Source organism: Ailuropoda melanoleuca, chromosome 4 (genome assembly GCF_002007445.2).
Source record: "Ailuropoda melanoleuca isolate Jingjing chromosome 4, ASM200744v2, whole genome shotgun sequence".
Lineage (NCBI taxonomy): Eukaryota > Metazoa > Chordata > Mammalia > Carnivora > Ursidae > Ailuropoda > Ailuropoda melanoleuca.
The window spans coordinates 60,756,975-60,780,341 of record NC_048221.1 but is presented as its reverse complement, the minus strand read 5'-3'; the positions used below and the strand labels follow the sequence as shown (position 1 = coordinate 60,780,341).

At 45.3% G+C, this 23,367-nt stretch overlaps 1 protein-coding gene across 7 annotated transcripts in view; it reads right to left on the bottom strand.

Annotated features, from left to right (window-relative positions):
* ST6GAL2 (ST6 beta-galactoside alpha-2,6-sialyltransferase 2) overlaps positions 1–21,354 on the bottom strand; it is a 76,444-nt gene extending 55,090 nt beyond the window's left edge. For 3 of the 7 annotated variants that reach the window (XM_034658917.1, XM_034658920.1, XM_034658922.1), the window contains exon 1: positions 19,850–20,274. The gene's annotated coding sequence lies outside the window, so the exon portion shown is untranslated. Of the gene's footprint in view, positions 1–19,849; positions 20,275–20,354; positions 20,581–20,767 lie in introns of those variants that run through there. The other 4 variants (XM_034658915.1, XM_034658921.1, XM_034658918.1 and 1 more) reach the window with 3 other exon arrangements.
* Positions 21,355–23,367: the final 2,013 nt, after the last annotated feature.

Here is a 23,367-nt window from a genome sequence, read left to right as displayed (position 1 = left end):
TGGGGGGAGGGGGAGAGGGGCAGAGAGAATCTCAAGCAGACTCCCCGCTGAGTGGGGAGCCAGCAGCGGGACTCAATCTCAGGACCCTGAGATCATGACTTGAGCCAAAATCAAGAGTCGGATTCTTAACTGACTGGGCCACCCAGGCGCCCCTAGAAGGCTTTAATTATGCACGAGCCTTCAAAGAGATGGGGCAAGTATATGCTTAGAGTTTCTACAAGGGTGAACTACGGCTGCAGAACAGTCTGCGTCTATATGGTGCTGACACAGTGCCCTGTGCATGAGTCCTGCCAGACAAGGCTGTCGCGAAAGAAACTCAGTGGTGCCCTGCACTCGGCCAGAGCCCCGCCAGCACGCTGGTGGTAATAAAACGGGCGTATTATCACTCTTCTTGCCGTCATGTCCTTGTTGCATACATTTCCAAGTCTTCGTTTCTGTCTTCCATCCCTTCTACTGGGGGGACACTATGCCATGATGTGACACATTGTAGTATCTGTGTCGGACGTCTGACACTCGCTTTACATGGGAGAAAATGAAGGCACAGACGAAGAAAGCACGTTGCCCGCGGGGAAAGAGGTGTGGAACTGGAAGCCGTGTTTCATAGTTTTATAAAACCACTTTGCTCTTCAGAGCCCTCAAGGCACATTTTATTTTCTTAGGCATCTGTACAGACACTGAATCATTTCAACAGAGATAATAAAATGTATTTTTGACTTTTTTTTTTTTCTCCTGCCTGCTCACTTCTAGAAGTGGCATTTCATGACTGCTGCTTGCCTCCACACGAGGTTATCTTTCTGACAATAGAACTGTCTTGTTTGGGGACTTGTGCGGTAGTTGGAAGTTGATGAAGGATGAACTTTGAGTAAAGGCATCGTATGTATCAAGTGTGGTACTTCATAAACCACAAGCAGGGCCTCATTTAAACATAAATACAACCTGTGAGTTAGGTCATACTGTTGCTTGATTTTATCATGAGGAAACAGTTTCCTGGAGGTTAAGAATCCATTCTATTAGGACGCCTGGGTGGCTCAGTTGGTTAAGCATCTGCCTTTGGCTCAGGTCATGATCCCAGGGTCCTGGGATCGAGCCCCGCCCCCTGCCCTTTACCCTGCTTGTGCTCTCTCAAATAAATTAATAAAAATCTAAAAAAAAAAAAGAGAGAGAATCCATTCGATGTCAGCCATCAGGGCCAGCCTCCCAGGTGTGTGACTTGTGCAGTGCGATAGGTTCCCAGAAGCACCAGGTTTGTATTCATGTTCTCCTGCCGCATCTTAAAGTTCTTAATAATAACTTTGTCTTCGAGTCTGTGTTTTCCAAGTAAAATCTGATGGGGACATGGGGCAATAGGACAACAGAAGCATGCGTGTGAGCAGAGCAGAGCAGGGCAGGCAGCTACACATCCATGCAATAGGTGTGTCCACCCTTCCTTGCACACACAGCATGTGTGATGCCCCGTGAGCCCACAATGCACAGGAGTTTAGCACGACTCAAAGTGAGCACACGGTAAGCCTGTTAGCTGTGACTAAGTAGGGGGATCCAGCAGCCCCGAGGGGCCATGCTTTGTTAGAGCCAGAACTGGCCTCAAAAGCAAAAATAAGAAACACAGTGGACACCAAAGTGTCCTTTCTTATTTCCTGGATAAGCCATCCACATGTGCTAGAAGTGATGAGGTACAGAAAAGCCTTTTCCTTCCTTCTTGGAAAGCTGAAGTTGGTAGCATGGGCGTGTGTCACCAGGAGAAATAAAAACAGCTCAGTTCCTTCGGAGCAGTGTTTCCACTGTTCTGGTAAGAACAAAACATGTAGGCATGTGCCAGCCATGAAGTGCCTGTTGTGTAATCTCGGTGATTCTGCACAGGCGTTGAACGCTCTTACACTGACATTTAAAACTGGCATTACACAACAGAAGGATGGACGGTAAAATTCATGCTAATCGTTACATTTTAATTTTTCTTTACTTAGAATATTAAAAACACCATGACAAGACAGAGGAAAAAAGGGAAGGGAAGGAAAAGTGTTTTGTTTTGGTGCCGCGAAGGGCATGTTCTCCCCCTGCTTTTGAATAAGGGGCCCCGCATTTGAATTCTGCATGGAGTCCATCAGCCAGCCCTGGACGTCACGTAGCGCGTAAGTGGTAGAGGCAGGATCCGAACCCAGGCTGACTCCCGAGCCCTGCCGCTTTGACGCTGTCTTAGTCACCTCTCATTAGCAGCAAAAGGGTTCCCACAGCTTCAGAACATTTTTATCATTATTCCACTGGTAGCAATCTGGACATCTGACAGTTAACTCTTTATTCCCTTTGGCTTTTCTTTTTTCCTTCTTGTTTTCTCCGAATCATTTAGGCTGTATTTTCTCTATTCACTGAGCAAGTATTCACTCTGAGCCAGGAACATATAACTGTTATCCAACAGAGTCTCAGCAAAGCATACAATTTTAGAGATGAAGAGGGCAAAGTCATTTCTAAGAACCTTAATAAAAACAAATAAATGAGGAGTTTTATGTAACTTCAAAGTCTTTCTGCTTCTTTTCCCCAATACTTAATTACCTCCATAACCACAGGCTGCGTTTTATGGCAGGTGTAATCCTTTAGGGAACTGGTTAGGATGGAGGAGGGACTGAAATGAGTACTGGGCTGCTAAACAGGCATTCTGTGCAGAGACAGCATGTTGGGTTGGACACCAAGCGCGGACGAGAAGCTGCAGATTAACCTTTTGTGTCCTTGAGTCCCACAGCCAACTCAACGTCAGGGCATTTCCACCCCAGGAGCTTTCTGCATCCTTAAGACCCCCCAAACCACTTACTGGGTTAAGTTACTTATGCCAAAACTCACTTCAAAGAATAAGGTATTATATAAGAAGGAAATGCAATAGCAAAACCACCACCACCACAACAAAAAGCCCCAAACCTTTATGAGGGCTGATTAAACAAAGGCCAAAAAATCTTGCTGGACCTGGAGCAAGTCCATTGCCTTTGACTATGATGCTGTGGTTAAACTAATAATAGCCACAGGTGACCTCCTTGAGCCCAGGATAGATGTGCTGGTCGGATACTTAAGCATACTGCTTGTCAAAAAAGACCCAGGTGATTTACTCTCATTTTACAAGGGAAGAGACTTAAGAACAAAAAGCAGAAGAAATCACAGACCTAAACCCAAAATGCAAAACTATAAAATACCTAAAAGATAACACAGGAGAAAATGGTGATGACCTTGGATATGGCAGGGACTTGTTAAATACAACACCAAGGGCGCGATCTATGAAAGGAAGAGCTGATAAGCTGAGCTTCATTAAAACAAGCAGCTGCTTCTCTCTGAAAGACCATCGCAAGAGGATGAGACGAGCCACAGACTGGGAGAAAATATTTGCAAAAGACACACCTGATGAAGGACCGTGATCAAACTTATACAAAGAATTCTTAAAACTCAACAGTAAGAAAATAAACAACCTGATTAAAAGATGAGGCAACAACCTTCACAGACACTCATCAAAGAAGATATACGGATGGCAAATAAGCATATCCAAAGATGCCCCCCTTCATAAGTCCTCACGGAAACGCAGATAAAAACAAACACGAGAGACCCACACTCACCTATCAGAATGGCCGGAATCCAGAACCCTGACACCACCAAGGATATGGAGCAAAGAACCCCCATTCATCGCTGGTGGGAATGCAAAAGTGGGACAGCCACTTTGGAAGACAGTTTGTCAGTCTTAGGAAACTAAACATACTCTACCCATACACTCTGGTAATCACGCTCCTTGGTATTTATTGGAAGGAACTGAAAACTCACGTCCACATGAAAACCTGCCCATGGATGTTTACAGCAGTTTCATTCACAATTGCCCAAACTCGGAAGCCACCAAGGTGTCCCTCAGTTGGCTGAATGGACAAATAATCCATTGGATAATAGGAACAGACAAACTATGGTAACCAGACAATGGAAAGTTATTCAGCTCTAAAAAGAAAGGAACTCTCAAGCCATAGAAAGACAGGGAGGAATCTTAAATGCACTAACTGCTAATGAAAGCAGCCAGTCTGAAAGGTTACAAACTGCATGATTCCAATTATATGACATTCTGGAAAACGCAGAACTATAGAAACAGTAGATGGGTGGTTGTGGGAGTTGGGGGAGGATGCTCAGGGCAGTACGAATACTGTGTGGTCCTTCAATGGTGGCTACACGTGGACACACATTTGTCCAAACCCCCAGCAGCTACAACCCCACGAGTGCACCCCCATGTGAACTGCAGACTTGGGGTGACAGCCACGTGTCAGTGTAGGTTCATCTATGGTGGGGGCTGTCGTGGGGGAGACGGTGCACCTGCAGGAGTAGGGGGCGGGCGGGAAATCTCTGTGTGTGCTGCTTAATTTTGCTGTGAACCTGAAACTGCTCTGGAAGTCTTAACGTAAAAAATGTAGAAATAAGCGGAAAGAAGAAGAACTCACCGCCCCCCCCCCCCCCCCCCGCAAGGGTGGTGCAGTTCCACCCGGGGCAAAGACACCTGAGAATCAGCGCAATAGGCCCCTCCCCCAGAAGATTAGCAAGAATATCCAGCCCAGACCAAGTTTACTGATCANCATCTCTCTCCTCAGGCCGCCTTCTACGGTTTACAAAGCACTTTCACACACTGTGCAACTCAGCGCCATATGGATTTTGAATTAAATGTCCAATTCTGACCTCAGTTACACTGAAAATAAACTTTTCACAGGTCATAAATTTTTAGAACCTGCCATAATAAACGAAGTATCTGTGTACAAGTCCCAAAGCAATGATAACTGTCCTGAAAACCTCCAGCCGTGGTTCAATAGTGCTTGCTGTTCACACGCAAGTCCTGACATCATGCATCACACAAAGAGATGGCAGACCAGAAGCTGAAGAGAGGTAGGGAAAGAATCCGACACGCAAAAAATTGTCATCAATCTATCATCAGTGTAGAGGTGGGGGATTAAGAGACAGTTACAATAAGCCAACGTGTTCCCCTTTTTAAGAAGGAAATTTCTAATCTCAGGATGTACCTTTCTTCTATAAATTTCTGTCCCCGCTTGTGTTCATTATGGCTGAAGAGCACGAATTAGGGAGTGCAAAAGAAAAAAAAAATTAAATACACTGTTGGTGGAAGAAATGCCATCACATTCCACGCGGGGTTAGCCGTGAGATAACAGGTGGACGGGTGGGTGTCTGCAGCAAGGCCCTGTCTACCCTGAAGGAAGCTTCTTGTATTCAACAACCATCTACACAAGGAACTTGCTAGCCCCTGGAGACACAAAGGTCAGCGAGAAAAGGCCCCATATTTAAGAATTTCCGGGGTGGGGGCAAGTGAAGATGTGTGGGTGGTAACCAGACAGGACAGCCACCCCGGGAGATATAAACTGAGGAAGTCCTGGGGAAGGAGTCATGCCTCCGTGGAATCAGGGACTACAAGGACTCCTCTCAGGCAGGTGCAGCCCCTGAGCCAGGGGAAGGGCATCTGGCTCTCTGGCAGCCTCCCTTGTGCACAGAACTTACCTCTTCCACTCAGATACTCCAGGAAATACCAAACCCAGACTACTTTGTTAATTTCCTTCAGCAAACAGCATATTTCATCTCATCTTTTCACCTTGTCCTCTAGAAGCCCCAAAATAACAGCTGCCCTTTGAACTCAAGGGTAACTGTTGCTGTCCTCAGAAGCCGGCCCGAGATGGGGGCCTGGGGGACCCCTTTCCTGCCTGTTTCATAGGTCACGGAGGGGAGAGGCTGACTGGTCATACCTTGTAGAAGCCCCCTCCCGCTGTCTCAGCTCTCTGGGCAGGCAGTGGGGCCTTCAAAGCTGTCAGTCAGACCCTTCCAGAACACTCAAGAACCCTGAGGAGGGAAGATAGGATTTGTTTGCTTTTAAGCCCTTCTCATTAACTTGACCGATAGCTGAGGCCTCCCTTGGAGCTCAGCCAGGCAGGGGTCCAGCCATGCAGGGATCCGAGGCTGAACCCCCCTCCCCCAGTTCCGAGGGGGTCCCAGCTCCCCCTCCCACCTGTGCCTTACACCTTCCTGACTCATGGCAGGACTGACAGTGGACCCAGCTGTCTGTGAAGACTATAATCGGGCTGACCTCTGTGTTGAGTCACGTTCCACTTCACCTGGTGAGCCCATGTGATGTGCCCATGGTGACTGCTAGGGAGCCCATCTGCAAAATGGCCAGCGAGGGGAGCACGGGGAGAGCCAGGTCTGTACGGCAGTCACCTGGGCGATCCCTGCATTCAGCCACTGTTTGGACAAGGAATTCTCCCAATCACTGCATGGTCACATCTCCACCTTTCCGTTGGCAGAGGGAGCTGGAGGCATTAATCTATCACCCTGCAGGAGGCTAGTCTTTCTTTTCTTCCTGGGAGAAGGATATGCTCCCCCCCAAAAAAAAGAATAAAGAATAAAGACCATTATTTTGGTGTGCAAACTGAATGTTTAATAGCAATTCACTAAGAGGGCCTGAAAAGTTGAAATTCTGAATTACTTCAGAGATGCATGAAATGGATACAAGGTAAATGCAGTACTTCTTATTAGATCCATATTATTCATCACCAGTTTCTAGGAAGCCAACAAAACTGTTTACTTTGAGGCTTTCTGCATGAGAGTAAACCTTATCAAGGAGTCTAAAACAGTTGGGGAAAGAAAAGAAAGCCAAACCAATAAAGAAGCAAAACACCAAATCATCGCTGAAGGCACAGGCCAAGTTCACTGCCTCCCCCAAAAGCCTGGGATCCATTTGAACAGAGTTCCAGGGGCGCCTGGGTGGCACAGTCGCTAAGCGTCTGCCTTCGGCTCAGGGCGTGATCCCAGCGTTCAGGGATCGAGCCCCACATCAGGCTCCTCTGCTAGGAGCCTGCTTCTTCCTCTCCCACTCCCCCTGCTGTGTTCCCTCTCTCACTGGCTGTCTCTGTCAAATAAATAAAATCTTAAAAAAAGAAAAAAAGAAAAGAGTTCCAATATCCAATGATTATGAGTTTCCTGGAGGGTTCAACGAAAGTTGGTGGGTTGGTTTTCCTGCAGGGGTAGGTCTTCCTGGCTGGCACCAGATTTCCAGAACAGAGTAATAGAATTTTCTAACCACATCCAGTTATCAAAAACCATGTCCGGGACAACAACATAATTAAAAAGTGCAGAGAAACCCACTGGCATAACAGCCTTATTAAACTGGCATAGCATGACTCATAGGAAAATTAAAAGGGCTTGGGGGTGTGTAAAGATCTAAGGTCATTAAGAAAAATGAAATAATTTAAACAGATATTCAAATCTGAATACATTACTTTAAATAACAGCAATGCCCTGATGCTCTGGGACCTAAACCAGACTTCTACCAGGAACTTGAGTCTTCTTACTCAAAGAGCTTCCTTTGCCTGGTGTGTGAACGCAGGGACAGATGTGAGTCTGTGCGGATGATGTGGAGATTTACCCACAGCCCAGGGCAGAGATGGGGTCTCCAAAATGAACTGCCTGACTGCTGCAGTCAGCAGCACCAACAACTGCTAATAGCCAATACACATGAAGTCACTAAAATCCACTTAACTTGACCATGAAAGCGATTTAAAGCTATTTCTGTGGGTGAGAGGAAATCCACACTTAGGTTCTTCTTTAACTCCCAAGTGGTCCCTTGTATCTTAAGCATATGTAAATGGAGCAAGGAAATAGTTTATTCAAATACTCCATGCATTTTTTTTTTTTTAATTCCCTGTGCTTTTGTTAAATGCCTGCAATGTTCTATTTACCACTGAGAAGCTCCAAAGATCCCTAAATTCAACCATTGGTAACATTTTTATTTTAATCCTAGTATGGGTTCAGAGTAAGGGAAAGAGTCCCCTTTAATTAAATGACTCATCCCAGGCATGCCCTAGCTCTAACTCAACCTTTTGGGAGACTGCAAACTTTAAAACAAAACTCTCTTACATAGTGGGGAGAGAAATGCACAGCGCCTGGCACTCAAGAGGACGTGCATCTGGGAAGAGACTGAAAATACACTATATTCCACATACACATTAATGACCTCGGCTGCACACTGACCCTCTGTCCGGGAAGGCACCCTTGAGCCCTGGGGCTGCCTCCCGCAGGGAGCGCTGGCAGAAAGAGGTCAGGGCCATGCATCTGACAGATGTAGGAAGAAGGTACAGCACCGTGCCTTCCCCAGGCTTTCAACTAAAGGTGTGAGTTACCTTTCCACTTGCACCTGGTTGGACTTACTTCAGGATCGAGGGATTGCATTTATAATTCCTAATGGACAGCTGATATTTTATACTGTCCCCAGTCTAGCAGTACCTTTCCAAGTTTTAATACCTATTCATAGATGATTCGTAGGCAGCCAGAAAATAATGCAGTGCAACAACACAATGTTGCTGAGCCCATTCTGTCCAAAGCAGCCTTTATTACCACACCAGGTGCTGATAATGTATGTAGTTCTAATTGTTAGAATTTGATGCAACATTTATGAATCCTAGACAAAGTGCTTTTATAAAACCTCCTGGGCAGATCCTACCCAATTTATTTACTAATCACTTACCAATTACTTGTGTCCCATACTTCGGAATGCTTTGTTAAAGAGGGGAACAAAGATGCCCAACCACACTTGTAATACTTACGAAAAGGAATGTGAATGTCCAGTTTTCTCTGTGAGATTCACAAGAGGCGTAAAAATTATAAGGGTGAATGGTTTAACTCTGATTTCCTAACACTGCAAGTAAATGTATTTTTCCAGAGTGAGTAACAGTAACTCTAAAGGTAATGTACGTACAGGACAGTCCACCTTGTGCAAGGTCCCTTGTCTTCAGAATGTCCTGTTTATAAATGGATGGCGAGAATTGGGGGAGCTATATACATGGGGACTCAGCTTGAAGAAAAAAGGCAGAAAAGATCCCACTGTCTCCCCTTCATTTTTAGAAATCATGTTTACAGAGCGGTCAGTAATCCTTTCAAATCTAGCAATACTTTTAGCTCCATTCATTCAGTGGACATTGATCAAGCATCTACTGAGCTCAGTACCTTGAGATGTGCTAAGGAGCCAGGGCTGCCTGCAAGGACCTTACAGGTAAGCAGGGGAGAGAGGAGGAAAAGGTTACTTATAATACAGAGTAATAAGTACAACAAAGAGAGATGGTGCTGCAGCACCGCGGGGAGCACGCACCATCTGTGTGCACTTGTGCGACACAGAGATGTGGAGGCAGAAAGAGAAAGAAGCAGGTCCATCCTTAGACTCAACCCAATACGGTCAGAAAGACACTAATGGTAGGAAAGTGGAGACCAAAACACTGGGGCCCAATTCAGAAGCACATGACGTTCTAAAACTCCCAGGCTGTGTCCTGTAAGCCACGGGGGGAAAAGAGGGGTGGGAGGCGGCACTGGAGCATCCAAGGAGAGGAGAGGGTCACATGATCAAGGTTAGGGTTAGGAAAGATGACTCTGCCAATATGCACAATGGGCCAGGGTTCGGGAGGTGAGCAAGAGCGAAGACAGCCATCCGTAAAATGAATGCGTCCTATAAAATGTGCCTTCTGCTAATACGGCAGGGCTTCCCTTCATTTTTTTCTGTGAAGAACACGATAAACAATAGAAGCTGAAGCCCCCAAAAACACTTTGCCCTCCAGAAACGGTAAACGTCAGGAAAGAGACTCTGGACAGTCACAGGAAGTATAATCACAGATTTCTGAGCCACACAAGTAGCACGTGCCCGAGGGCAGGCTGAACTAAAGCCAGCATGTTCAGAGGCAGGGAAGGGTTACAGCTTCCTCTTCAGGAGACAGAAACCAAATTATGCTGTGTGAGCGTGGCTGCCAAAATACCCAGCTCTCTACCAACCGGTTCCATCGGCTGCGGGCTTTGGGTTTAAGCCAATCTCTTTGGCTCTGGGCAAATCCTGAATTTATACAACATAATCTGAGTACATTGGACCATTATGAAGCAATCTGCCTGTTAACCTTTTTACTTTTTAAAGCACATTTCCAAGTTTTATTCTTTTCCTTTCTGGTAAACTTTGAGATACCATTCTACCTTTTCTTTCTATCCCTTTGAACATTAGTTGCTTGGTATGGTGGAAACCTCTCCCCAAGCTGGTCAGTGCCCACTCCATGTATAGGCCAGGCAACGTAGAGCCTGCACCTGAGTTTTTCTATTTTTCAGGTTATTTTTTTTAAGATTTCATTTATTTATTTGAGAGATAGAGAGACAAGGAGAGAGAGAGAGAACACATGAGCAAAGTGAGGGGTAGAGAGAGAAGCAGACTCCGCACTGAGTGGGGACCCCCCCCGACACAGGGCTTGATCCTGGGACTCCAGGATCATGACCTGAGCCAAAGGCAGACACTTAACAACTGAGCCATCCAGGCACCCCTAGATTTTTTAGTTGTTTTTTTTTAAAGATTTTATTTATTCATTTGACAGAGAGACTGCCAGTGAGAAAGGGAACACAAGCAGGGGGAGTGAGAGAGGAAGAAGCAGGCTCCCAGCAGAGAAGCCTGATGTGGGGCTCGATCCCAGAACGCGAGGATCACGCCCTGAGCCGAAGGCAGACGCTTAACGACTGAGCAACCTAGGCGCCCCTAGTTTTTTGTTTTTTTTTTAATTTATGGATTTTTATCTATTATTTCCAAATTGCAATGTAGAATATCTCTATGAAGACAAAAACTTAGAATATTTGAATCTATGTGACTTTAATCTTCCATGTCCTGCTGAATTTTTCTGAGCTAGTTCCTCAAAAAACAACTCCTAACAAGTCTAACTGTATTATGCAAAATATCTCATAGAGCTATCCCTTTCTCAGTGTCCACTTGCAGTATTAAAGTATGCCAAAACTGCAAGCCAGAGGCTAAAAGTTGCCAAATGAAATTAAATTCAGTTAGTAAAGAAAGTTTCATTTCTAAGTTTTTTTTTCCATAGAACTGTCATATGTTCAGTTTTATGTTAAATAAACTGAATTATATTAAAATGTATCTTTGAGATTTAGAACATAATGTTACTAGCCTTTAATACAGTTTAAAATTTATTTCTGATCCCGTCATGTAGCAAACGGAAGGGAAGATCTATAGCATCCAGCAAATAGCAAAACTAAGCTCTTATGTTATTAACAACTGGTTGTTAATGACAAAATGCACTTTATGCAGCACGGAAGTTTCAATGACTGGACAAACATTAAACTTCTCTAGTTTAAAGAACAAGCTATATTTCATTGCTGGTTAATGCTACTTTAACCCTTAAAAAATGTCCTGAATTGTTAAAATGTTATTTTGTTTAAAATTGAACATAAGCAGGTGACACAAAACTAACCTGTCCTGCAAGAAATCAGGATAGTGATTACCTTCCACAGGACAGTGACCAGAAGGGGACAAGGAAAGCGTCAGGATGCTGGTACTACTTGATTCTTGATCTAGCTGGTTACATGAATGTATTCGGTTTATGAAAATTCATCAAACTTTTCACTTACAACCTGTGCACAGTTGACACTGGCTAAAGATTCAATAATTAACTTGTCTATGCAGCAATTCTCTGGTTAGGAATACAGCTGAAGAACACAAGACAGGTCAAGTAGTGGCCCCAAAGTCAGAGTAAAACTGAACTTGGAGAAGTGACACCGCTTCCCTCCCACATCCTACGGACACCAGCAGGATATGACGTACACAGATACACGTTTAGAGAATGAAGAAGAACATAAGAGATCGGAACTGTCTGGAGAAATAAGTAAGTGGCATGTGGGGGCGGGGGATGGAAATGACAGGCTCCTATGTACCTCTTTTCTCCTCCAAGATTCCGTCGGATGCCACCCATTTCTGGTCTCGAGACCAGCATGACATGAGCCAGTTCTTCCTGATTAGTGTCTACCAGCCCTGGATGTTTTATCCAGATCTCCGATGGCCTATCTGATTTGCAAGGGAGTAGCTCAGTTTGCTTCTCCGTATGCTCCTGAGACCCCGGAAGGTGATTTGGGGGCACTGCCCCACCTCTATTGTATTTGAGGTCGATGAGATCTGATTTGTGGGCATGAAGGTAGCTGACAAGGATAACGTCACATGAAAGCAAAAGTAGTCCTGAGAATTGAAAACAAAAACAAAAGCAAAAAACATGCTCCAGACCTGTTTTGTTCAGTGACGTCACTCTTCCAAGCTCCCGGAGTTGAACAAATGCTTACGGCATTAGCTTCTTTTAATAAAACATGAGCGTGTATCTCCCGTTCTGCCATGGAGCCCCTGACTCAGTCACTGCTTTTCCTCCCTCTATAAACCGTCAGCACCAAGTGAAGGGAACTGCATTTTTTTCTAAAGATTTTATTTATTTATTTGACAGAGATAGAGACAGCCAGCGAGAGAGGGAACACAAGCAGGGGGAGTGGGAGAGGAAGAAGCAGGCTCATAGCGGAGGAGCCTGATGTGGGGCTCGATCCCACAACACCAGGATCACGCCCTGAGCCGAAGGCTGACGCTTAACCGCTGTGCCACCCAGGCTCCCCGGGAACTGCATTTTGAAGCACACATGTGAGCGAACAGTCCAAGGGACTTCCCTTATCTCGGAAAAATGATTTGCTTAGCAACTACACAGAACAAACAAGGGGAATGTTTCAACACCTAATTGCAATCATCAATCCTTGTTTTCTACCCACAGCTAAAATTAAAAACAAACAAAAAACCCCACACAATATAAACAAACAAAAACGTACAGACCTTCCTCCTACAATTCTGTTCTCTGACTACCTTTCCTCACGTATAGAACTTGAATTTTTTCCCAAGAGAAAACACTATGTGGGAGAAAATATGTACCCTGGAAAGCCAATGAATTGATCTATGGCTGTCTTTCAGTTCAACAAGGAATGATTCTAAGGAATGGGCCTCCTACCAGGCTGCAGCCCTCTAGGTTGAACAGGGACCTGGAAGAAGGCAGCCCCAGGCCCCTGGCTGCCGACTCCACCAATGCACTAAGCATTTAGGGTTGCTGATATGCACCCCGTGGATACCGTAATTCCCAGACCGCATGTGTGGGCCATAATGCTCGGTAACTTTGTATATTATAAACTCACCTTTCATTTCCAATACGATATCATGAGTTCAAGGTAGATCTGATTAGGGCAACTGAGAGGCAGGGACCCACTGGGGGCGCTCTGGGGTCAGTGGGGTTTAGTTTTGCCAGTCAAACCTCCCCATCATGCATCTGATTATACTCACAGAGTTCCATGCTATCATTGGGTTATATTTGTTGTTCCTCTATATAGGAAAAAGGGTTCCCTTTTCCAGTAGTTTCTGACTACCCCTCATGAAGCACATTATTTAATACTATTTAAAGCTTTTCCTTTACCCACTTCTGGTTTTACATCTAATACTATGCTTACCAGTCATGAAAATAGTGAAAACCCCCCAAACCAAAAATTAATTCTGCTTTCTGTGTATGTATTGTACAGTAATATGTGGGTATTGCTGGGGTATGATTATAATACATTAATGATACACTTTAATTATGTGAAAATTACAGAGTGTGGCCAGTAGAGACATATTTGGTTTTAACTTACAGAAGCACTCCCATTATTTTCAAGTCACATTATAGACATTTTCTTACTACTATCAAGTCAGTTTCCGAAACTCTCGCATCTCGAATAGTTAATGAAGCAATCTATTTAATGGCACTCTCTGAATGTTATTATAAAGTATCAAGCATTTAGTTGGGCAAATTACTTAATTGGCTCGACTCTCCCAGCTACTAATTTTGAACATAGGCCAGAGGACTATAGTTTGCCACTATACTGTGATTCTAAGGAAGAAAACTGCCCTGTGAAAAATGTAAATCAGGTACCTATGTACATATTACATACATACAGATACACATATACTAATATAAAGTAAACCATGTTGCACTGGTCAGCTTCCCAGTATTCATAAATCGCTCCAAAAAAAATACCTTGAGGACCAGAGGGTATCAAATGTTTTTTTTTTTTTTTTTAAAGATTTTTATTTATTTATTTGACAGAGACAGAGACAGCCAGTGAGAGAGGGAACACAAGCAGGGGGAGTGGGAGAGGAAGAAGCAGGCTCATAGCAGAGGAGCCTGACGTGGGGCTCAATCCCATAACGCCGGGATCACGCCCTGAGCCGAAGGCAGACGCTTAACGACTGCGCCACCCAGGCGCCCCTCAAATGTTTTTTTAAAAAAATTAAACACTTGAGCTTGCTATTGTCTTAAGTATTTTATCAGAGGACATTACAATTCAGGGTAATTTCAAAGAGTTATCTGTTCTCTCAGAGGGAGACGAAGTCACACACAGTTTGGCCAACTTCAGGTTAACCTGAAACACCTGACATGGCTCCACTTCTTTCATTTGGCAAATAGCTAACTAAAGTATAGGGCCCCACATCGGTTCTCCTGGCTGCCCTGCCTGAGAGGCCTCCCTTCATTCTGCAAACCACTAAAGGTACCTTGAAGATGCTGTTGTTGTGAATACTTACAGATATACACACTCACACACATAAATGTGTTTTCCCATATCAATCCTATTAATAATAAATCAAAAGTAAAGTTTAAACCCTAAATGTTTTGATAACCTTCGAGCAAGCCACTGATAATTTGGAACATGCAATTCTCTCAGAGATATGAATACAGGAAAAAGAATGTTCTTCTCTCAGAAGGAAGGTCAGGGCTCTAAATACTGATTTTGTTACTTGACAGTTGTGAATCCCAACAATTAATGCGTAAGTATCCTAATTCATTTAACGCAGGGACGTATTCCTCCTGTATTTGCACGTGTATGTGTGTACAGGTGCGTGTGTGTGTATGTGCGACACAATGACAGCCTCTTTTCTGCATGGGGGATTTAGTTTTCCTAATTTTAAAATATGATTTACACAGCAAGGTCCCTCTTCCCATAGTACAACCAAATCCATCCATTCAATCATGCACTTAATAGTTCTATAGCTTAACTGGGTTAACTCTATCATTTAAGAAGCAAGTCCAGTATTAACTGTATCTTTTTCTACTGGCTTCTGGTCAGAGGCACAAATACAGGTTTTTAGCACATAATATACTTATCTCTCAGAAAAGTCATGACTACACTTTCGAGGAAGCTACTTCTCAAATTTATCTCTGAGTAATGAAAGCTCTCAGATCATCTAAGAGATTTTACCCTTTTCCAAATTTAATTTCAAGCTAAGTAATTTTAGAAACCACAATTACCAACATGCAAGAACCTCTACTTGAAAAATTTGTATAATTTGAACATGGAAAACCAATTGTTTAAATTTAATAATGCATTTCCCTCTCAGGCTCAAATACTAGGAGCAACCTAGAGTAGAACTTGATGTGGGAATTATAAACTTCTGAAAACAGCAGCTTATAATCAAGATATCGCAGGATTTTTCTTTACAGTGTATTCTCGCATGCTTTAGCCAATATATTTCTAAATGTCCTGAGAGATTTCTTTCTGAGCTTGCTCTCTTCATTGACCTAATAACTCAGAGCATTGGGGTAGTTTTCTCAAATCTTAGCTTAAAATTTTCCTTGGAAATTTCACTTGCTAAGACAGCCTTCATATGAGCCTGATTTTCATTCTCATACTGACGGCCCAGGTACTCTCACCTGTGGGGGCCACTTTTAGGTTGCATTTCATGCCCCTTTCTGCTTCCAGGTTCTGGTGAATCCATGGGCTTTGCCTGATGAGCGTCCCCTCATCCCCTTCCATCCTGTACTATCTTCCTCATCCAGCAAGCTCGGCCATGGTCTGCGACATGAAAGCTCATGGTCACTGCCCTTCTCTGGCCCCAACACAATGACCACCTGATCCTCCATAGACTCTGAGCACCATCTCCACAGCACAAATGTCCGAACACACAAACCCAGGGCCAAAACCCAGCTCTGCCACTCTCCCACTAGGGGACACTTAAGGAAGTCACTTCATCTTTCTGTGGCTCAGTCTCCTCACCTGTAAAATGGGATAACCGCACATCCCAGGGTTGTGGCTAAGGTGTACTTTGATAAGGTATGCAGACCAAGTGGCAGGGTATGGTCCATAGTAAGTCTGAAGCAATTGCTGTTATTATTCTTTGAGTTACTACTTTCCCCTGGGCCACATGGTGTTTGAAGGGATGTCCAGCAAGTTAACTAAAGAGGAATTCACCTCTGAGCATGGGGATTCGCTGTTAAGTAGGCGGGAATATACAATTCTCAATTGCATGGGATCCCAGCAGGACAAGCCACCTTGGATTAAATCTGCGTATGGCTTCATTTCCCAGCCCTGGAACCTGAGCCCTGGTAAGGCTCAGACTTGCTCCAGTGACCTGCTTTGCAGGGAGAGCACTCCCTAGGGCTCAGGTTTGAGGGGACTGGCCAAGAGATTTCCTTGCTGCTTCTTCTTCTCTGAGAAAGTCCAGCGCAAAACTAAAAACCCAACCCACACACCCTTCCAATGAGCTTGTAGGAGCCCTTGTCTACTTCCAATCCAGAATTCTTTCCTAGGGAAGACCACAGAGGGCAGCAGAACCCAGAAGGGACACAGAGCAGTTCTGTGCAGATGAATCCTGCAGGAGGGGGTATGCTTTCTCTCATGTCATTTCCATCCAGAGAGCAATTCCTCCCCAAATCAGAAGGGACACAGCACTGTGGGATGGCCCCGAATCTGCAAGTAGCCAACTGAAGACAGGGGCCAGGCAACTGCTGGTAACCTGCTTTTTTACCCAGCAGCAGGTCTAGGATCCACGCTAGTGCTGGACCAAACCACTGCTGTCTGGAAGGCCTTAGCACTGCCAGTTCACACCTCACACCCTCAAAATGCATGGCCGTCACATCACCCACAGGTTGGGTGGGTTCTAAGCATTGCACCTGTTCTCCATCAATTCAGCGTGGGGGGAGGACTTGGAATTTCAGATCAGGCTGGGATTTGGTAACAAATCCATATTTCTCTGATACTTCTGTCTGTGCCCTATGTACTTAATAGTGTTTACAGACAAATCTCTCCAAAATAGGAAGGAGGGCTTTCAGAAAAATGGCACATACATTAAACTGAAAGTTTGAAGTTTATCCACTAATAGTAGCTGGTCAACTTCCACAGCACACTCAGTCCTTGACCTTCACCTCAGCCTGTTGAGGACATTGAAAATTGCTATGTAAATGTACACCTGCACTTTCCTGATTCCAAAATTAGCATCTGATTCTATGTAATTATTTCTCTTACAGTCAGTGGTGAACTTCATCCCACAGTTCTTTTTTGAGGAGGAGCTTTCAATGCTTAAAAACGTAAAACGTAACATACACCTATCACAGGGTACTACTTTATGCTTAGACATTTAAGCAAGTCGAATGAAGTATTTCATTTAACTTAATCAACCAAAATTTAAGATCATTTAACTTAATCAACCAAAATTTAAGTATAACAGAAGATCCAGAAGGGGGAAAAACACATTACAATTAAAGAGAGGGTGAATATTTAAGACTGTTCCCATTATCAACACATAAGATATTTTTATTCAGAAGTAATGTGAATGAGGCATTAACTCAGAAAATCAACTCAGTTTTCTAGAAGGGCAAATATTTCCAAGTTTGTGGAAAGGAACTCATCCTTTGTTTGATCTAAGCAGTAGACGCAGAAACCTCAGGATGAGTTTGTCATTTTAAAAAAGACTTAAGCAGCACTTGGCAAACACACGCTTGGGTACCTTCTGGACCTACGGTGTACAACTGCAGTTAGTATAAACATAGATCAGAGACACACTTGAATCATCTCAGAAAGAGGAGACTCTCAGGGGAAAAGCTCTGGAAACAAGCACCTCCAGGACTTTCTCAGCAACCACTTCATTATTTAAACTGTATCTTGCTGGCTGACCACAAATCCTCCCCCAGCCCCAACTTAAGTCTTCACCCCCAGAGTAAGTAAACCCTTCTTTTCCTTCTTAACTGTCCTCACCAGAAAGTGAGCATAGTTGATTGATCGTCCTTCTCTGCCTAATAAATCCATTCATATATATATATATATATATATATAATAAAGATTTATTTATTTATTTCAGAGGGAGAGAAAGAGAGTGTGCATGAGTGAGTGGGTGGAGGAGCAGAGAGAGAGGGACAAGCAGACTCCTCAGTGAGCACAGCTCGATCCCAGGACCCTGAGATCATGACTTGAGCCAAAGTCAAGTAGACACTTAATCCACTGTGCTACCCAGGGGCCCCCATTAACTTAATTTTTAACATTAAATTATCTCAGCCTTGAACCCTCCAGTCTGCATATCCTCATTTCATTATCTTTACTTCCTAAATAGACTGCACCACCTAAGAAACCCGCCAAATGCTGCCCTCTGCTCTGACCACTCTCCAACAGTCTCCACCTTCTGTCTAAATCGTGGCGCTCAGAATTCCACTAAGAGCTGAGGCTCACATCACAATTTTGCCAAAAGATTTCACTTAAAACTCCAGAAGCTCCAACTGCACGAAGCAAAAAGGTAAAATGCTAAAATTTACATCAATCACAATAAAAACTGGATCAAGATTCCAACATGTTGAGTGCCCCTGTTTTTAACATAGTTGTAAAATTCAAGGCAATTCACATTTTAGGTTGTTCTCCATTTTGATCCTACTATTCATTCACCATTGTCAACAGTTTTTCTCAAGCTTTAGTAGGAAACGCAAGCCTTGGAGTGCTGCAAAAATTCTGGGTGTCAGTTTCAGAAAAATAATGGGAGAAGGAAAGTGGGTAAAAATAAGTTCAAGGCCACACATCATTTTTTTCTTTTAAAGGAAGTGTTAACCCTAAGTTTGCAACAACAGGATCACATACGGCATTTCGATTTTTGAAATTCTTCATTAGTCACAATTTTTTCAAAATGGCAAAATATATTAAGCAAAATTCCAAAAAGCGTAAATATCAAGCAACCCAAATGAAGCTTTTTATATATGCACAAGGCACTTAACACAAAATCTGTTGCAAGTGCTCCAACAATACCCTCACCCAAGCAGCCAGTGCCCCACGCAGAGAATCAGCAAGCCCTTTCACTGTTAGAACGCAAAAGGCACAGAAAACAAAGATTTCAACCAAATATGGTTTGCTTCTAATCAAATTTTCAGCATGACCCTGTAAAAATAAGTTCACAAAAAACCAGCCAAGCATTACTTTTCTCCCGAAGTGCTTCTCGGATTATAAAACAGCTTTTAAAGTTCAGCCTGACAAAACAAATATGGTACTAGGAGGAGAGACCTGGAAGGCAATCACAAAAAGTCTCATTTAAATTCCTGGAAAGCAGGGCTTCTCCAAACACAAGCTATTCAGCTCGCTTTGGAAGGCATCACTTGCTGCGAGCCACAAGTTTAACTTCACTCCGTGCCCCAGCACCGTCAAATCCGAAAGAAATGGGTGTTAACATTGCTTACCCAAAAGAATGCATCAAATATCTTCTCTATACACGGTGAAAAGTACAACTTAAAAGTAAGAGTTTCTTCCGTGCAAGTGCATAAGAATTAACACCCGGGTATTTGGGATTCTAAGGATCCCTTCGGTCTCTAATCATAGCTACAGCAAACTAGAGATCAATAGAACATACTTTAAGCTTTAAGAAGCGCAGTTTTGCATGGGGGTGGGGTCGAGGAAGGCAATTAAAAATCTCGATTCCCTCCCAGTGCCAAATTAAATAAAAGATCGCCGTTTTATTGACTGAACCGCAGGAACACAACTGTGTCCGCCCGTCCCTAAAGCTCAAGTCCTCCCGTTTGCTTACCCTCTCGAAGAATGTCTTGCCTCTCCCCCAAAACCCTAAACGTCCACCCCCTACAAAGGTCTGGCTCCTGGTCGCCAAGCCCAACTCCCTACAGAGCAGCGCCCAGGCTTCGGCGACACCGAGGCAGACATCGCCCCACAGCCCGAGCCCCCGCCCTCCCAGACCAACCTTCTCCGGACGCCGCGCCTCGCAGCGTCCGACCCCGCTGTTCTCGGCGCTCCCCGGCCGCGCGGCGCTGGAGTCGGAGACGTGCGTGTCACATTTTATTCCCTGGCAGCCTCTCGGGCGCGCGCGCCACGCGCTCCCACACTCACTCGGCCGCCCGCTAGAGCCGGGACTTGGGGCCGGGGGCGCCCGACGCGCGCCGCGGAACTTGGGGTCTGCGGACGCCGAGCGCGCGGCTCAGATTCTCCTGCTGGTGGCCGCCCCCTCCTCCGCGGAGCCACCTCCGCGGAGCCACCTCCCCGCGCCACCTCGGGAGCCCCGAGCGACCCGCGTCCCGGGAGGCCTCGGGATCACCTCCCCCGGGCCAGAGCCGCTCGGCGCCGGGCGGCAGCTGCAGGCGCGGCGGGTGGCTCGGCCTCGGGGCCGGCGCGGCGCTGCGCTCCGCCCGCCTCGGGCCCCCCTCCCTCCGCCAGCGCCTCCGTCCTCCCCCTTCCGGGCCTCGGCTCACCTAGCGGCCGGGCGCCGGGCGCTGGGAAGTTGCACGGTCCGCTCCCTGCGCCCCCGGCCCGCCAGGCGGGGTGCACGGCTGGGCGCTCTCCGGCTTCGCGCGGAAGCCTGCCTCTGGCAGAGAGCGACTGCAGACTTGGGCTGCGTGGGGCGGCGCGGGCGGCGCGGCTGCCTAAAAAGGCATGCCTCTCCCCGGCCGCCGCCTGCAGCCAGCCCTACTTCCTCCGAGGGTTACCTGCACCGGCCCTGCGCGGGCAGCCGGAGCGCAGGCAGGTCCCGCGGGCGGCAGGGATGCAAGAACGTGAACAGGCTGTGAGTGGCGGGCTGGGGAGTCTGGGCGACTGGCCCCGCGGAAGTGAGTCTTTGTGTACCCCGCTTGAACACACCCTCCCTCCGCGCCGCAGGCCGGGGTACCTGCGCAGGAGGCAGCGCCCGCGAGTCGACCGGGTGGGGCGCAGGGGAGCGCAGCATCGTCTCCGGCCCGCTGGCTCCCTTTGTTCCTCCCGCGCGGTTCTCGCTCCCGGGAGCTTCTCCGGGGCGCCCTAGGGTCGGGGTTGGACTTGGGGACCAGCCACCTTCCACTTGCGAAGGGCCGCCCACCAAGTCCGGGGAAGGAATTTCGTAGAGGCCTCCATCTACCCGCCCCTCCCCACCGCCCGCCCCTATCCCCGAGGGATGGGAAAGTTCTCGGGACGGTAGCGCCCGAGGCTGCTCGCTGGGCGCGTGGAGAACCGGCCGCGAGAGCGGGCGGCGACTGTGGGCCCAGCAGCTGGAGACGGTGGGTGGGGCAGCCGGGAGCCGCAGATCGGGTGTCCGTCTGCTCGCGTGCGGAATGTCCATTTGTCACCGCGGTCCTCTTACCCTTCCCGGGCGGCCGCAGCTGGTCTCGGGACCCGAGACCGCGCAGCCCTTTGTTTGCTGATAAACACGCTCCTTTGAACTTCAACGTGGCTCACCGAGTGCTTGCGGGTGGCGCTGGGTCTCTGCTCCCCCCGTGGTCCTCTCCCTGACCGTGAGCGGCACAGGTATGGGGGAGCCCCCAAGTAGAACTAGGTTGAGGTGGGTGATATTACCACATAGTGCCCACTAATCCCAAAGGGACAAGTTACCCGCTGTCCTCTCCATCCCATGTCCCTGCAAGGGCTAAAAACATTTTGAAGACACAAAGCCCTCTAAATTTACCATTTTAAAATTTGTATTACCTTCATTTAACTAATTAAGGCTTTTTACAAAAAAACAATTACCCAAATACCCAATTCATGCAGTATTATCGAGTGCCTACTGTGTGCTGGGGACTCCGGGTTCAGCAGCAGATATGTCAAGGTGAATAAAATCTCTTTCCTACCCTCAAAAGGCTTGCAGAAATTTACGGCATCACGGGGATTCAACTAAAACTGACTGGGCAAATGCATTGTACTCAATCAAAAGCATGGGTCAAAAAAAGCTTACTCAGTATTTCCCCAGTTATGCTAATGGTTTCTGACACCTGGAATTGTCTAGAACTGCATGAAGGGATAATGTGTCACAGGGTTTCACAACAACGATGACTATATTCCACTAATGTGAAATATTATAGTGAGGATAAAAGTAAGTTGAAAAAAAGAGGGGGGCGATAGAGTCCAGGGGCTCTTGGGGGTGGGGGAAGGCAGTAATGTAAGGGGGAAAGTAACCCCCTTATCAACTGAGAGGCCTTGAGCAGGTCACCAACTGTGGACCTTGGTTTTCTCTTCTGTGTAAGGCATATCATAGTACCTGCCTTCAAGGTTCCTTGTAAGAAGTAGAGATCGAGAGGTTAAAAGTGTCTCCCTTAGTGCCTGGAATCTGATGCTTAATAAATTGTAGTAATTAATAAATAATAGTGTTAAAACAATTCAATGGTGAAGTAAAAAAATAATTTGTATACACTTGTTGTAGTGTTTTTGTATTTTATATACTTCTTGTTTCTTTGCATGAATGCTGCAGTAATTGACATGTTGACTACCTTAAAGAAATCTTAATGAGAAGTTAAATAAGAGTGGCCAAATAACAATTAACTTGATGCTTGTAGAAAAATTACCACCTGAAGGCAAATAGCAAATTACTGTTGTAAAATTTTAAGTGGATTGAGTTTATTATTTATGATTGGGGTAGTAAATGAAGTGGTACTAAAGTGGCTTAATCTATTGCTTCCTGAAGAAATCAGAAAGCCAGCTGATGTACATGTACATAAAGCTATCAATTGATGGTTATTTCTGTCGAAGTGTAATGGTAAATAAAATATTTTGACATCCTTTAGTTTAATTGCTCAGAAGAACGCCAAATAGGAGCAGATTATTAATGTTTTTTATGAGTCTACCAATTTGTAAGACATTCCTGGACCATTCTGGCACTTTAATACCCCTTTCCTTAAACAAAACAAACCACGACAAAAAACCCAAAATAGACTGATTCCTCCAAATAAGAAAATTCTTGCATCAGAAACCTGCTTGCTCTTATCCATTTGCTCATAATAACTTCAATTTCCTTTTCTGTTTTTAAACTCAGTTCTCCCCCACTGACCCATCCACTGTTGACCCATGACGGGCTATGTTTCACAGGAAGCATTCCTTCTGTTTTCTGGAACTTGTTACTGGTTAGCAGTCAAATCAGGAGGCTCAGTGAATCTCCCAGCTGAGAAGCAGTTGACATTGGGTAGGAACTGAAAAGTAAATATTTCCTAACTGTACCATTGCTGAATCTGGGGTATTTGTTTTCGCTTAAGTACTGTTCATAGAAAATATTTCTCTCCTATTTATTTTGCCATTCAGTTGTAACAGTAAACCCACAGATTCTTTTACAGTTAGGGAAACTGAGGAGATATATATACATATATATATATATATATATATATATATATGTATATACACAATTTTTTTTTTTGGACTCTGAGCATTTTCTCCTCTGGTTCTGATTTACCTGTGATTGCCTTTCTGTACAATGCGCTTAGTACCTCAGGGAGGAAAATCACCTATATATGTGTTCTTCATATTTAATCA